Here is a 13,345-nt window from a genome sequence, read left to right on the forward strand (position 1 = left end):
AGGCAAAATCACAAAGTCAACAAATGAGGGACAAAAGAACCATTTAGGCCTGTTATAAAAATCATGGAGAAATTTCTTAGAAATTAGTTCAATTTCATAAAAAAACGTAGGATTAGGAAAATTTTCCAGCCCCACTCCAATCCATCCCAACACACGTGGATTGCTGCGAATCCAACGACATCCAAACAAGGCCAAAATAGGGGGAAATCAGGTTTGTCATTTTTTTAATGTATTAGGTTATAATACAAACTGTGATTCTTATTTTAAAGATCTGCAGATGATGTACATCGCCACAGTACTTACTGGTGATCTGATACTGTCAGAAGGAGATTTTGTCTATACTTTCTATCATTTGCCAAATAGAGCCTATCATCGAAACCAAATTTCCCATTTGCACAGTATTCGCCAAAGTGATTTTTTTATATAGACCAAATAAGACTCAATTATCATTCACACTTCCTCGACCTTAGATTAGTTACCAGATCAAAATTCTCCATTTACATTGAAACTTTGCTCAGCTATGGAAATAGAGATCTCATGGAAATACCCACTTGCATAGTACATAGTACACAATCTAAAGACACGGGTGATGGCACGAATAAACTCCACAACAAACATCATCACCTCGTTTGAAAGTTGAGCTTCATGATGGCACAAGCAAACGACAAGGCAAATAGCACCGCAAAGGACAAAACAACAATGGCCACCCATCCCAACCAGCTATGCTTGAAGTCAGAGTAGTTCTCCACAAAGACATTCACAGGGGTCGTTAGACATAATCTGCTGCTCCCCATTCTATCCTTAGTTGGAGACTGGTCGGCTCGGCCGACCACTCCCTGTTGGGAGTTGGGGACTGATCGGCTCTGCCAACCAGTTCCTATAGCTGTAGCTAGTACATTAGTTGATAGCTATTACATCAGTCATGTCCTGATAGTGGGCTGAGGTAAGCTTTGTACTGCTAGGAGTAGTTGGTATACTCTGTGCCTTAGGAGTAGCTAGTTGGTGTACCCACTACCTTAGGAGTAGGTAGTTGATGTACTATTGTACTCAGGAGTAGTTAGTTGGCCAACAACAATGTACCTGGTAAAGGTATAGCTAGATTTTTATATATTCCATCCAAAGGGCAATAGAATACTCAGTTCAGTTGCTACAAACCAAAGAGCAGGGCTTCGACAAACCTGGTGCTTGTGCTGAGTGTGTGTGTGCACTGTTCTCAATCTCTTCTTTTACCTCTAGCCATAGTGAGTGAGTGTGTGTGCTGGTAAGCTAGTTGCTTACCTATGCAGAGCAGCCAGGGATCAACAAGTGGTATCAAAGTCATACAAGCGTCGTCACCGGACTAACCTCTAGCGATGACGGACGGTTTGGAGATGGGCGACAGCAGCGGCGCTGCTGTGGCTTCCCAGCCACGATAGGAGGTCATTGTGCGCACAGTGCGGGAGGTCAGCGACACCAGTTGTCCGACGCTGACTCGCACCAACTATAGCGAGTGGACGGTGACCATGAAGGTCAAGCTTAGAGCTTGACGGCTCTAGAATGTTGACAAGGGCACCGACAACGAAGAAGACAACATGTCAGCATTGGAGGCTATCCTCGCTGCTGTGCCAGCGGAGTATTGGGAGTCGTTGGGGGCGTAGAGCTCTGCTAAGAAGGCGTGGGAGGCCATTGCGGCGATGCGCATTGGTTCCGACCGTGCAAAGAAAGCGACGACCTAGCTGCTGAAGCAGGAGTACGCTAACCTCAAGTTCAAGGATGGTGAATAGGTAGAGGACTTCTTCCTCCGCCTACAGACTCTCATCAGCAAGCTGAGGAGCCACGGTGTCACCATCGACGAAAAAGAGACGGTCTCCAAGTACCTCCACTCCGTGCCGGCGAAGTACATCCAGATCACTCTCTCCATAGAGACGATGCTACATCTATCCACCCTCACCATTGAGGATGTGACTGGTCAGTTGCGGGCAGTGGATGAGCGCTTAGAGCAGGCGACAACAATGACGGACAGTGGCAAGCTGCTGCTGACAAGGAGTGGGCTGCTCGGATGAAGGAGAAGAAGTTCAGGTTAGCCTCCTCCAGCTGTGGTGGCGATGGCAAGCGTAGTGGCAAGGCTTCTTCGAAGAAGAAGAAGGTCGACCCTAACACCTGCCAGTGCTACGGGAAGATAGGCCATTGGGCAAAGGAGTGCCCAAATCGCAAGCAGGATAAGAAGGTTGAGGCTCATCTGGAGCAGGCTGAAAATGATGATGGGACCACTCTCCTAATGGCGACGTTCTGTGCACTACACGACGTTAAGGCCAAGGAGAGGGGAGAGGGGATGGTGGTGGAAGGGTCTGGGAAGGCTCTGAAGGCTATCAACCTCCACGAACTGCACGCCCAAGTCCACGTCAGACGTGTGGGTGGCGAGCAGGATTAGCGGTGGTACCTGGACTCCGGTGCCAGCAACCACATGACGGGCTCTAAGGCAGCCTTCTCCGAGCTCGATGATGACATGACCGGCATGGTGAAGTTCGGTGATGGCTCAAGGGTGGCGATCCGAGGGCGCGACACCATCATCTTTAGGTGCCAGAACGATGAGCACCGCGCACTAACAGATGTATATTACATCCCACAACTACATTCAAGCATCATCAGCATTGGTCAGCTAGATGAGCATGGCAGCGAGGTACTGATCAAGGATGACATCCTCAAGATCAGGGACCGGGAGCAGCGGCTTCTTGCCAAGGTGAAGAGGTCCTAGAATCGGCTATACCTGCTCGACCTCAAGGTGAAGTAGCCCATCTGCTTGGCAACATGGTGTATGGAGGAGCTGTGGCTATGGCTTGCCAGGTATGGACATCTCAGCTTCGACGCTCTTGGTCGGCCAGAGAAAATGGTGACTAGGTTGCCTCACATCGAGCACGCAGGCGAGCTGTGTGATAGCTGCCTGGCCAGGAAGCAAAGAAGGCTATCATTCTCGAGACAGCAAAGTACCGCGCGACAGAGACCCTTGAGCTGGTCCATGGTGACCTTTGCTGGCCGATCACGCCAGCGACGCCCGGTAGGCGCAAGTACTTCATCTTGTTGGTGGATGACTACAGTTGGTACATGTGGCTGCAGTTTTTGACCAGCAAGACCAAGGCAGTGGAAGCGGTCAAGAAGTTCAAGGCGCGCGCGGAGGCAGAGAGTGGCAAGAAGCTGCACATGCTGTGGACTGATCGCGGTGGTGAATTCACTTCGGTGGAATTCGCTGTGTAGTGCACGGATGAAGGAATGGTGCGACACCACACCGTGCCGTACTTGCCACAACATAATGGTGTGGTGGAGCGGCAGAACCAGATGGTGGTCGGCATGGCTTGATCCATGATGAAGGCTAAGAAGATGCCGACAAAGTTATAGGGAGAGGCGGTGACCACGGCGATGTTTATCCTCAACTACCCACCCACCAAGGCCCTGAAGGGCAAGACGCCGTTCGAGGCTTGGCATGGACACAAGTCGAATGTGTCCTTCCTCAGGACATTTGGTTGCGTCAGCCATGTGAAGAACACCAAGCCTCACCTCGGCAAGTTGGAAGACAAGAGCACGCCGATGGTGCTCCTAGGCTACGAGGAGGGCAGCAAGGCCTATTGGCTTCATGATCCCAAGAGAGGCAAGGTGGTGATCTCTAGGGATGTGGTGTTTGATGAGAAGGGGTCCTGGGACTGGGACAGTCCGAGCACGGACGAAGCTGGTGGCTTCACCAGCACCTTTGTTGTCGAGCGCATGGTCATCCACGGTGGTGGAGATGCTGGAGAGGAGGTGCCGACCACTCCAACAATAGAGCCGAGCACTTTAGGAGCAGTGCCGAGCACTCCAAGAGGAGTGCCGAGCACTGTAGAGGGGGTGCCGAGCACTTTAGCAGCAGTGTAGAGTGCTCCAGCAGTAGAGTCAACCACTCCAGGAGTGGTGCCGACCGCTCCAGCAGTTGATATGACAACTCCGACAATGGTGCCGAGTGGTCCAGTAGCGATGCCGACCACTCCGGCAGTGGTACCGAGCGGTCCAGTAGTGATGTCGACCACTCCGGTAGAACAGGGAAGCTAGGGACCACCGATCGAGTTCACCTCCCCTCCGAGCGACATCAGCGAGTTCGTGGATGCCTTCCACGATGGCGAGGAGGTCTGGTTCCGCAGGCTGGACAACATCGTTGGCAATGTAGGGGCCACAGGCCTGGTGAGTCGGCTGCTTGATGATCCAGAGTTTCTCCTTGTTAGTGCCGAGGAGCCACCGACGTTCGTAGTGGCTGAACGCGACACCAATTGGCGACGAGCGATGTTGGAAGAGATGAAGGCCATCAAGGACAATGGCATATGGGAGCTGGTAGATCCACAGGTGGGCTGCAGGCCGATCAACTTGAAGTGGGTCTACAAGGTGAAGCGGGACAAGTGCGGCACCATTGTCAAGTATAAGGCTCGGCTCATCGCCCGCGACTTCATGCAGCGTGAGGGCATTGACTTCGAGGAAGTCTTTGCTCCGATGGCGCGAATGGAGTCTATTCGCTTGCTGTTGGCCATGGCTGCAGTGAAGGATTTGCGTGTCCACCACCTCGATGTCAAGTCTACGTTCCTCAACGGTGAGCTCGGGGAGACGGTCTTTGTCAAGCAAGCTCTGGGCTTCGCCGTCAAGGACGCTGAGCACATGGTGCTCAAGCTACGCAAGGCACTCTATGAGCTGCGGCAGACCCCACGGGCGTGGAACGCCAAGCTCGACACCACCTTGGGCGAGCTTGGGTTCACTCGCTGCGCTACAGAACACGCGCTCTACACGCGGCGATGGGGAAGGAGGAGGTCTTCATCGGCGTGTACATGGATGACTTAATCATCACCGGAGCACGAGCAGAGGACATTGACAGTTTCAAGCGTGAGATGGCGACTCGTTTCAAGATGAGCGATCTCGGTGCGCTCTCCTACTACCTTGGCATTGAGGTGAGGTAGAGGAAGCAGAGCATCTCCCTAGGTCAGCGTGCCTACGCGGAGAAGCTACTGGAGCGTGGTGGCATGGCGAAGTGCAAGCTGTGCGTGACTTTGATGGAGGAGCGGCTGAAGCTGAGCAAGCACAGTACTGTTGCAAAGGTGGACACGACGCGCTACCAGAGTATCATCGGTGGGCTGCGCTACCTCACTCATACCCTACTGGACATTGCATTCGCGGTTGGGTACGTCAGTCGTTTCATGGAGGACCCGTGCGAAGATCACTTGTCGGCGGTGAAAAGGTTGTTGTGCTACGTCAAGGGGACGCTCGATCAAGCAATCATCTTCCCCAAGAGTGGCAGCAAGGGAGGGTTGCGGCTCACGATGTTCAGTGAGGCACCCCAAGGTAAAGGAAGGTGAGCCGGAGCTCACTGTTTTTAGCAATGCCAACATGGCGGGCGACATTGATGGGCGATGGAGCACCTCCGGCGTGCTCGTCTTCTTTGGAGCAGCCCCCATTGCTTGGCAGTCGCTGAAGCAAAAGATCATGGCGCTATCGACATGTGAGGCGGAGTACGTCGCAGCGGCGATGACGGCGTGCCAGGCTGTATGGCTGCGCTGGCTGCTGGGTGAGCTGACCAACAAGGAAGCTCACCCACCAGCTCTGATGGTGGACAACCAACCCGCCATCGCCCTCACCAAGAACCATGTCCTCCACGACTGGAGCAAGCACATCGACATTAAGTTCCACTTCCTCCGGGACTGCATCGATGGAGGGCAGATCGTCATCAAGTTTGTTGAGACCGGCAGACAACTCACTGACATCCTCACCAAGTCACTCGACGCTTGCAGTTCATGGAGCTGAGGAAGATGATTGTCATGGATGAGGTCAAGGCATCGGGCTAGTAGCAGGATTTGGGGAAGAATTGTTAGACATAATCTGCTGCTCCCCATTCTCTCCTTGGTTGGAGACTGGTCAGCTCGGCCGACCACTCCTGTTGGGAGTTGGGGACTGATCGGCTCTGCCGACCAGTTACTCTAGCTGTAGCTAGTACATTAGTTGGTAGCTATTACATCAGTCATGTTCTGGTAGTGGGCTGAGGTAAGCTTTGTACTGCTAGGAGTAGTTGGTATACTCTGTACCTTAGGAGTAGATAGTTGGTGTACCTAGTACCTTAGGAGTAGGTAGTTGGTGTACTCTTGTACCCAGGAGTAGGTAGTTGGCCAACAACTTTGTACCTAGTAAAGATACAACTAGAGTTATATATATTTCATTCAAAGGCAATGGAATACTTAGTTCAGTTGCCACAAACCAAAGAGCAGGGCTTCGGCCAACGCTAATGCTTGTGTTGAGTGTGTGTTGTTCTCAATCTCTTCTTCTTCCTCTAGTCATAGTGAGTGTGTGTGTGCTGATAAGCTAGTTGCTTACCTATGCAGGGCAGCCAGGGATCCACAGGGGTTCCATCCTCCATAGGCATGGTAACATCACCAAACTGCGAGATGATCAACCCATACAGTGCCCATGCAATAGGGCATATCCAAGAGTACCATCTCCACCATAAAGGAATTTTCTGAACATGGTGTAACTTGTAAGTCCAGAAACATTAGTGGTTATCATTTCCTAAAATGATAAGGTGGAGAAAGTGGGTGTTGAGAGAGAGAGAGAGAGAGAGAGGATGGGACACTTACTGGCCGAGGGACGAATATCCAAGAAAAAAGGTTCCAGATGGAGTAGAACGAGGAAGACACAATTGCGGCGATTTGATAGTTTGGCGTAAGGCCCATAGCCATCATGCCATAGAATGTGAAGTAGAGCATAGTGAAGTACATGAAGAAAAGATACCAGAAAAATTTGGCAGCCGTCCACTCAAACCCGATCATTGCATAAACTATTATTCCATATATGCTAGCCTGAACCAGCGCATAAGGGATTTCAATGACAACCTGCAAGGAAACAAGCGGAGTGCATATCATGCCCAAAAATTAAAAATGAAGAAACTAATAGTGAAATACATTTTACCTGCCCAAATGCATATGGAAAAGCTGAGTACATGCCCACAGTTCTTTCACGGTAAAACACTATTCTTTCCACAGCAACAACTGGCTGAACTGAAATAGCATTTACAAAAACCTATGAACAGTGATGCACCATACATTGACCCCATGGCATTGAACAAATCTTGTGTCTTCTCCCTAGATAAAAAACATATATCCAAATATTGTACAAGAAGCAAAACATGAATAACATATTGAAGGTGGGTTTGCTTCAAAATGTTCACTGTGGCATGACTTACATTTTGCTGACAAGGTCCCAATAGGTTGTACCAAAAACAAGAGCTATTATAATAGTAAAAAGAAACCTGACGGCATTATAAGGAGGGTTCCTCCAGTATGACAAATTCTGCTTCCATAGGCAAGCAATGCATTGACTGAGAAAAGACTGATAATATGTGGTAGGGAAATGGAGGTCACTTGAACCAGGTAGTGATTTGTTTAGCTCCTCTATCAAAGCCTTCCTGTCAAAAGTTCAGTTAGAACCCTAATAGGAGAAATGCTTTGGAGGAGGAAAAAATGTTCAGTCCTACCGAAAGTAGATGATCCATGGTCAAACTCAAGGGGAAAGAGTAAATTAATATAACATTAGATGATCCAGTCACTCACATGTAGAGTTCAGACTTTGTCAAGGGCGTTCAGGCCCAAGACAGGAAGTCCTTGGCTATGGAGTTCGTAACTGGAGTTGGTACTAGCGCTGGGGTTTTTCTCCAGGATGCCCAATGGTGAAGAGGTGAGATTAAGACAGCATAGGAAGATTAGGGAATTAGTTTCTCATTTTTCTCCCCCCTTCATGTCTGATTACAGCCACTATATATAGGCTCTTAGGCCCATTCAAAGATAGGAATTGAAAGCTATAAATCCCCTAAACTTAGCCTTCCTTGCATGTTGCCCTCCTTGATCTGCTCTGGGCGCCATCTGAGGGTAGTCACCATGCGCCTAGGCCTTGCTGGAACCATCAGTGGCCCTGGTCTTGCGCTGCCTGCGGGAGTAATGGCGCCCCCACATGACATCTCTCCCCCCCTCGACTAGCAGCTCGTCCTCGAGCTGGAACGCTGGATAGCGATCCTGGAACGAGCCCACATCCTCCCAAGTGGCCAAGGAGGCTGGTTCATTCTTCCACTGGATGAGTACTTGATGGATGCCACGGGCAAGCTTGGTGCGGACGGCGATCTCTGGTTCTAGAATAGCGGCTCTGTGGTGCAGAGCTGGAAGTGGCGGTGGCGTAGCTGGTGGTACCCCCACGAACGGCTTGAGGAGGCCAACATGGAACACATCATGAAGACGGGCGCGGGGTGGGAGATCAAGGTAGACAGCCACTGGGTTGACGAGCTCGGTGATGTAGTACGACCCATAGTAGCGAGGCTTCAGCTTCCCCTTGGTTGGAGCTTGCAGCGAGGCTGTAGGGCGGTGGCGTAGACGCAGCCAAACCCAATTGCCCATGGCGTAGGAGACGGCACGATGGCGCTTGTCGTAGTGCCGCTTGGCGATGGCCTGGGCCTGCTCTAGGCGGTAGCGCACATCAGCCAGTAGCTCCTCGTGGTCCGCCATGTTCTTGGCGATGGCAGCGACTCTGGTTTCACCTAGCTCATAAGAGCGGATGGTGGGGGGTTCGTGCCCATAGACAATGTTGAACGGAGTGTCTTGGAGAGACGATTGGTACACCGTGTTGTAGATGAACTCCGCCCACGGCAGCTAGCGTAGCCACTGGCGAGGACGATCTCTGGTGAAGCACCTCAGGTACATGGTGATCACCTTGTTGGTGGCCTCAGTCTAGCCATCAGACTAGGGATGGAAGACCGACGACATGTGTAGCTTGGCACCGGAGAGGCGCATCAGTTCGCTCTAGAACTTCGATGTGAACACCAAGGCGCGGTCTGACACCATGGACTGCGGAATCCCATGGAGACGAACGATGTCGCTGAAGAAAGCTTGGGCGACCGTCTCTGCCATGTACGGGTGAGCGAGGGGGATGAAGTGGCTATACTTGCTGAAGCAGTCAACCACCATCAAGATGACCAACTTGCCACCCACCTTTGGTAGTGCCTCAATGAAGTCCAGGCTGATATCCGCCCACACCATGGTTGGGATAGGGAGCGGTAGCAGCAGACCTGCAGGGTGAAGGTGTTCTGACTTGTACCACTAGCAAGTTGAGCAGGTGCAGATGAAGTCCTCCTGGCAAGTTGAACAGTGCGTAGGTTGGGAGCGTGGAAATCACACCGGAGTCGATGCAGCGTGCGCTGCACCCCCTCATGGCTGTCCTCATGGATCGCAGCCACTAGCTCCAGTAGCAGTGGAGCTCCAGGCGGAATGTACAGCCTGGAGTTGTACACCACCATGTTGTTGATGATAGACCATGGAGTCCCCTGCTGGCCAACCACAATGTCGTCGCGGAGGGCAACCAGGGCGGGATCGGATGTCTACAGTAGGCGAAGGAGGTCGATGACGTCGAAGTGTGGTGTCGAGATGGTGAGGAGGCTGCCTTCCTCTGTGTCCCTGCGTGACAGGGTGTCTGCCATAGTGTTAGAGGCGCCAGCCTTGTATTCGACTGAGAAGTCGATGCCCAACAGCTTGCCTACCCAGTGGTGTTGTGGAATCGTGGCGAGGCGCTGATCCAACAGGAATTTGAGACTCTAATGGTCAGTCCTTACCAGGAAGCGGCGACCCCATAGATATGGCCTCTAGTGGCGTACGGCCTGGGCGAGCCCGATAAGCTCACGTTCGTAGGCGGCTAGCGAGCGGTGTCGAGGGGCGACTGGCTAGCTGTAGTAAGCAATCAGGTGGCTGTCCTACAGCAGTACGACGCCGAAGCCGTGAGTGGAGGCATCACACTCGACCACGAATGGCCGGTCAAACTCCGGAAGCGCCAGCACGGGCGCGGCTGTGATGGCCGCCTTTAGTGTGTTGAAAGCTTCTATGGTGTCGCTGGACCACAGGAAGCCCTCCTTCTTGAGCAGCGCCGTGAGCGGGGCGGTGATTGTGCCATAGTCGCGCACAAATTTGTGGTAGTATCCCTCAAGGCCGAGGAAGCCACGAATGGCGCGAGTCAAACGGGGTGTAGGCTAGTCATGGACCACCTGCACCTTGGCTGGGTCCATGGCGACCCCAGCTACAGAGATGATGTGCCCGAGGTAGGAGATGGACTCCATGGTGAAGGCACACTTGGACCACTTCATGAATAGCCAGTGCTGCTGTAGCGTATCGAGGATGGTGCGGACGTGATGTAGGTGATCCGCCCAAGTGGAGGTGAAGATGAGGATGTCATCGAAGAAGACGAGGACGAAGCGACGGAGGTAAGGCCACAGGGCATCGTTCATCAGTGCCTGAAAAGTTGCCAGCGCATTGCACAAATGAAACGGCATAACCACAAATTCGTACAGGCCATCATGGGTGCGGAACGCTGCCTTGGTGATGTCGTCGGGGTTCATCCGCACTTGATGGTAACCTGAGCGTAGGTCGAGTTTGGTGATGAATTTGGCGCCGTGGAGCTCGTCGAGGAGCTCATCGACCACCGGAATCGGGAACACGTCCTTCACCGTGATCACGTTGAGTGTGCAGTAGCCGATGTAGAACCGCTAGGAGCCGTTCGCCTTCTTCACCAAGAGGACGAGGGAGGAGAACGCGAAGGAGCTGGGCCAGATGAGCCCTTGCTATAGTATGTCCGTGCACTAGCATTCCAGCTCATCCTTGTGCGAGGCCAGGTAGCGGTACGGCCACACGGCGACTGTCACGGCGCCCGGTTGCAGGATGATGTTGTGGTCGCAGGATCGCGGTAGTGGTAGACCGCGCTACTCGAAGAAAACGCCGATGTAGTCATGGAGCACCACGTCGAGCAGGTCTCGGCTAGAGCAGGAACGGAGACTAGGTGCTGATGCAGTGGTCGCTCCATGCCAGCAGACTTGGTGGTCTTTGTGCCAGAACGACATGTTCAGGGTGACAAAGTCCTAGAGGATGGGGTTGAGCATGGCAAACCACTAGGTGCCCAGCACCACGTCATAGCCCGCCAGTGGTAGCGCGAAGAGGTCGGCAGTGAAGTGTTTGCCATCGATGGAGAATGCGGCGAGCTTGGCCACGCTATTGTAGGGGACCCGTTCGCCATTGGTGACAGTGACTGAGGTCAAGCCATGGTGAACCATGGCTAGGCCAGTACAGTTGGCGGCATCCTCGGTGATCAAGTTATGGGTGGACCCCGAGTCGATGAGCGTGAGGAGGTCGATGTCCTCGATGTGCAACCGCATCTGCATCGTATCACTGGTGTGGACCCCTACGACCGCGTGGAGGGAAATCAGGGGATCCTACGCATTGGGGGTTACGGCCGTAGGCAATGTGTCCTCCTCTTCGTCCACTTCGGCCAGGTTGTGAAAGGATCAAGATGCCCAAGAGGGTGGGGGGGGGGGGGTGAATTGGGCTAATTCTAAATTTTCTTGCAATAATCAAATCCTATGGTTAGCCCAATTAACCCCTTGTGCCTAGAAAAGTGTTTCAATTAATCTAACGCACAACAGACTTGCAACCTATGTTCCAAACTTACTCTAGCATGGCAATTCTATGAATGTAAGAACAAGTATTGAATTGCTCAAAGTAAATGCTCAAAGTAAATAGAGAGAGAGAGAAACGCGGTGATGTTTTGCTGAGGTATCAGAGAGTCGCCACTCCCCACTAGTCCTCGTTGGAGCACCCACGCAAGGGTGTAGCTCCCCCTTGATCCGCGCAAGGATCAAGTGCTCTCTACGGGTTTGTTCTTTGACACTCCGTCATGACGAATCACCCAAAGCCGCTCACAACTTGAGTTGGGACACCCACAAGCTCTGCCGGGTGATCACCAAGCTCCCAATCACCACCAAGCCATCTAGGTGATGGCGATCACCAAGAGTAACAAGCACGAACTCTCACTTGACCACGCAAAGCCTAATGAGAAGATGGATGCACACTTGACTACTCTTGATTCACTAATGAGGCTACTCTCTTAGATTCTCAAATCACAATCACCTCACTAGGACCTTGCTCTTCTTGGCACTCATAAACGTGTTTCTCAGCTGTTAGAATGAGCAAAAGTAACTCCACACACGAGTGGAGCTTCTATTTATAAGGCAACCTAAAAAATGAACCGTTATGAGCTTCTACGGGGTGACCGGACGCTCCGGTTGTATTGACCGGATGCTTTAGTCAGTTCAACCCGCGAACCAGTGAAAATGTGTTGACCAGACGCTGGCTGGGTCTGGTCACCACTGACCGGATGCGTCCAGTCGCATTAAACCCTTACAGGAACCTTACTGGACTCGACCAGACGCATCCGGTCGCAGATTCCCTTCTCTGGAACCTTACTAGAGTCGACCGGACGCTGCCTTTCAGCGTCTGGTCAGTTGACCTCTCCAGCGTCCGGTCACACCGAATGCAGTCTATTGATCAAATGAACTAACCGGACCCTACGACCAGCGTCCGATCGCACCGGGGCTAGCGTTCGGTCAACATTTGACCCTCCATTCACTTCCAACTCTCAATCATATGTGAATGAAGTTTGCTCCAAAGGATCTTAGGCATTCATAGGAGCTACCTAGAGCTAGTTTTAATAAGTGTGCACCACACCTAACTCACTAGACTCACCTAGGTCAAGCTACCCGTCCATACCCCCCTTAATAGTATGGCCAAAGGAAAAACAAAGTCCTAAACTACTCTAAGTGTCACTTCAACTTCAATCGACACTTAGAACTAGTCATCCTTAATCTTGTCATCCATCCTTTGAAAACCGAAATGATTTCCATCGTAGGGGCATGACAACCTTGATTGCCCAATTGATCTCCATTACCATGACCTAACTTACTTGTCTCTATAAAACACACGTTAGTCATAGTAATCTTGTATTGTCATTAATCACCGAAACCCAACAAGGGGCCTAGATGCTTTCAATCTTCCCCTTTTTGGTGATTGATGACAATACCACCTCGAGTATGTGAAAGAGTGAGGTTTTTGACAGGCTTGGTTCATATAAGCTTTTGTCGATAAGAACAAAAGAGTTAGTCAAGCTTATATAATCCAAGCCAACACAATGTACTCAATGGATATGAATTAAGCAAGAGTACAAGTACCAAAGCTCATTTGCATTGGAGTATAAAAGTGGAAGCAAAGGCAAATGAGCATAACACAAGTGATATGATATATAAATAATGCAAAGTAGAGAGCACACATGTCACAGAACTGACCAATTTATAAGAGCACAAGTACAAAAACAATCGCCGAAACGATCAAATTCTCGAACTTGAGCTCATATAAACCCGGTAGTCAACCAAAATCTCGAAGGATTTCAAACCAACTTACATACAACCAAGATCACAGTAATTCAACATAACATATTGTACGTTACAACCTTTCAC

The 13,345-nt window shown here is 51.3% G+C and overlaps 1 pseudogene; it reads right to left on the bottom strand.

Moving 5' to 3' along the window:
- Positions 1–620: 620 nt before the first annotated feature.
- Positions 621–13,345, bottom strand: part of LOC136503340 (ABC transporter G family member 36-like) — a 52,015-nt pseudogene continuing 39,290 nt past the window's right edge.

Source organism: Miscanthus floridulus, chromosome 14 (assembly GCF_019320115.1).
Source record: "Miscanthus floridulus cultivar M001 chromosome 14, ASM1932011v1, whole genome shotgun sequence".
Taxonomy (NCBI): Eukaryota; Viridiplantae; Streptophyta; class Magnoliopsida; order Poales; family Poaceae; genus Miscanthus; species Miscanthus floridulus.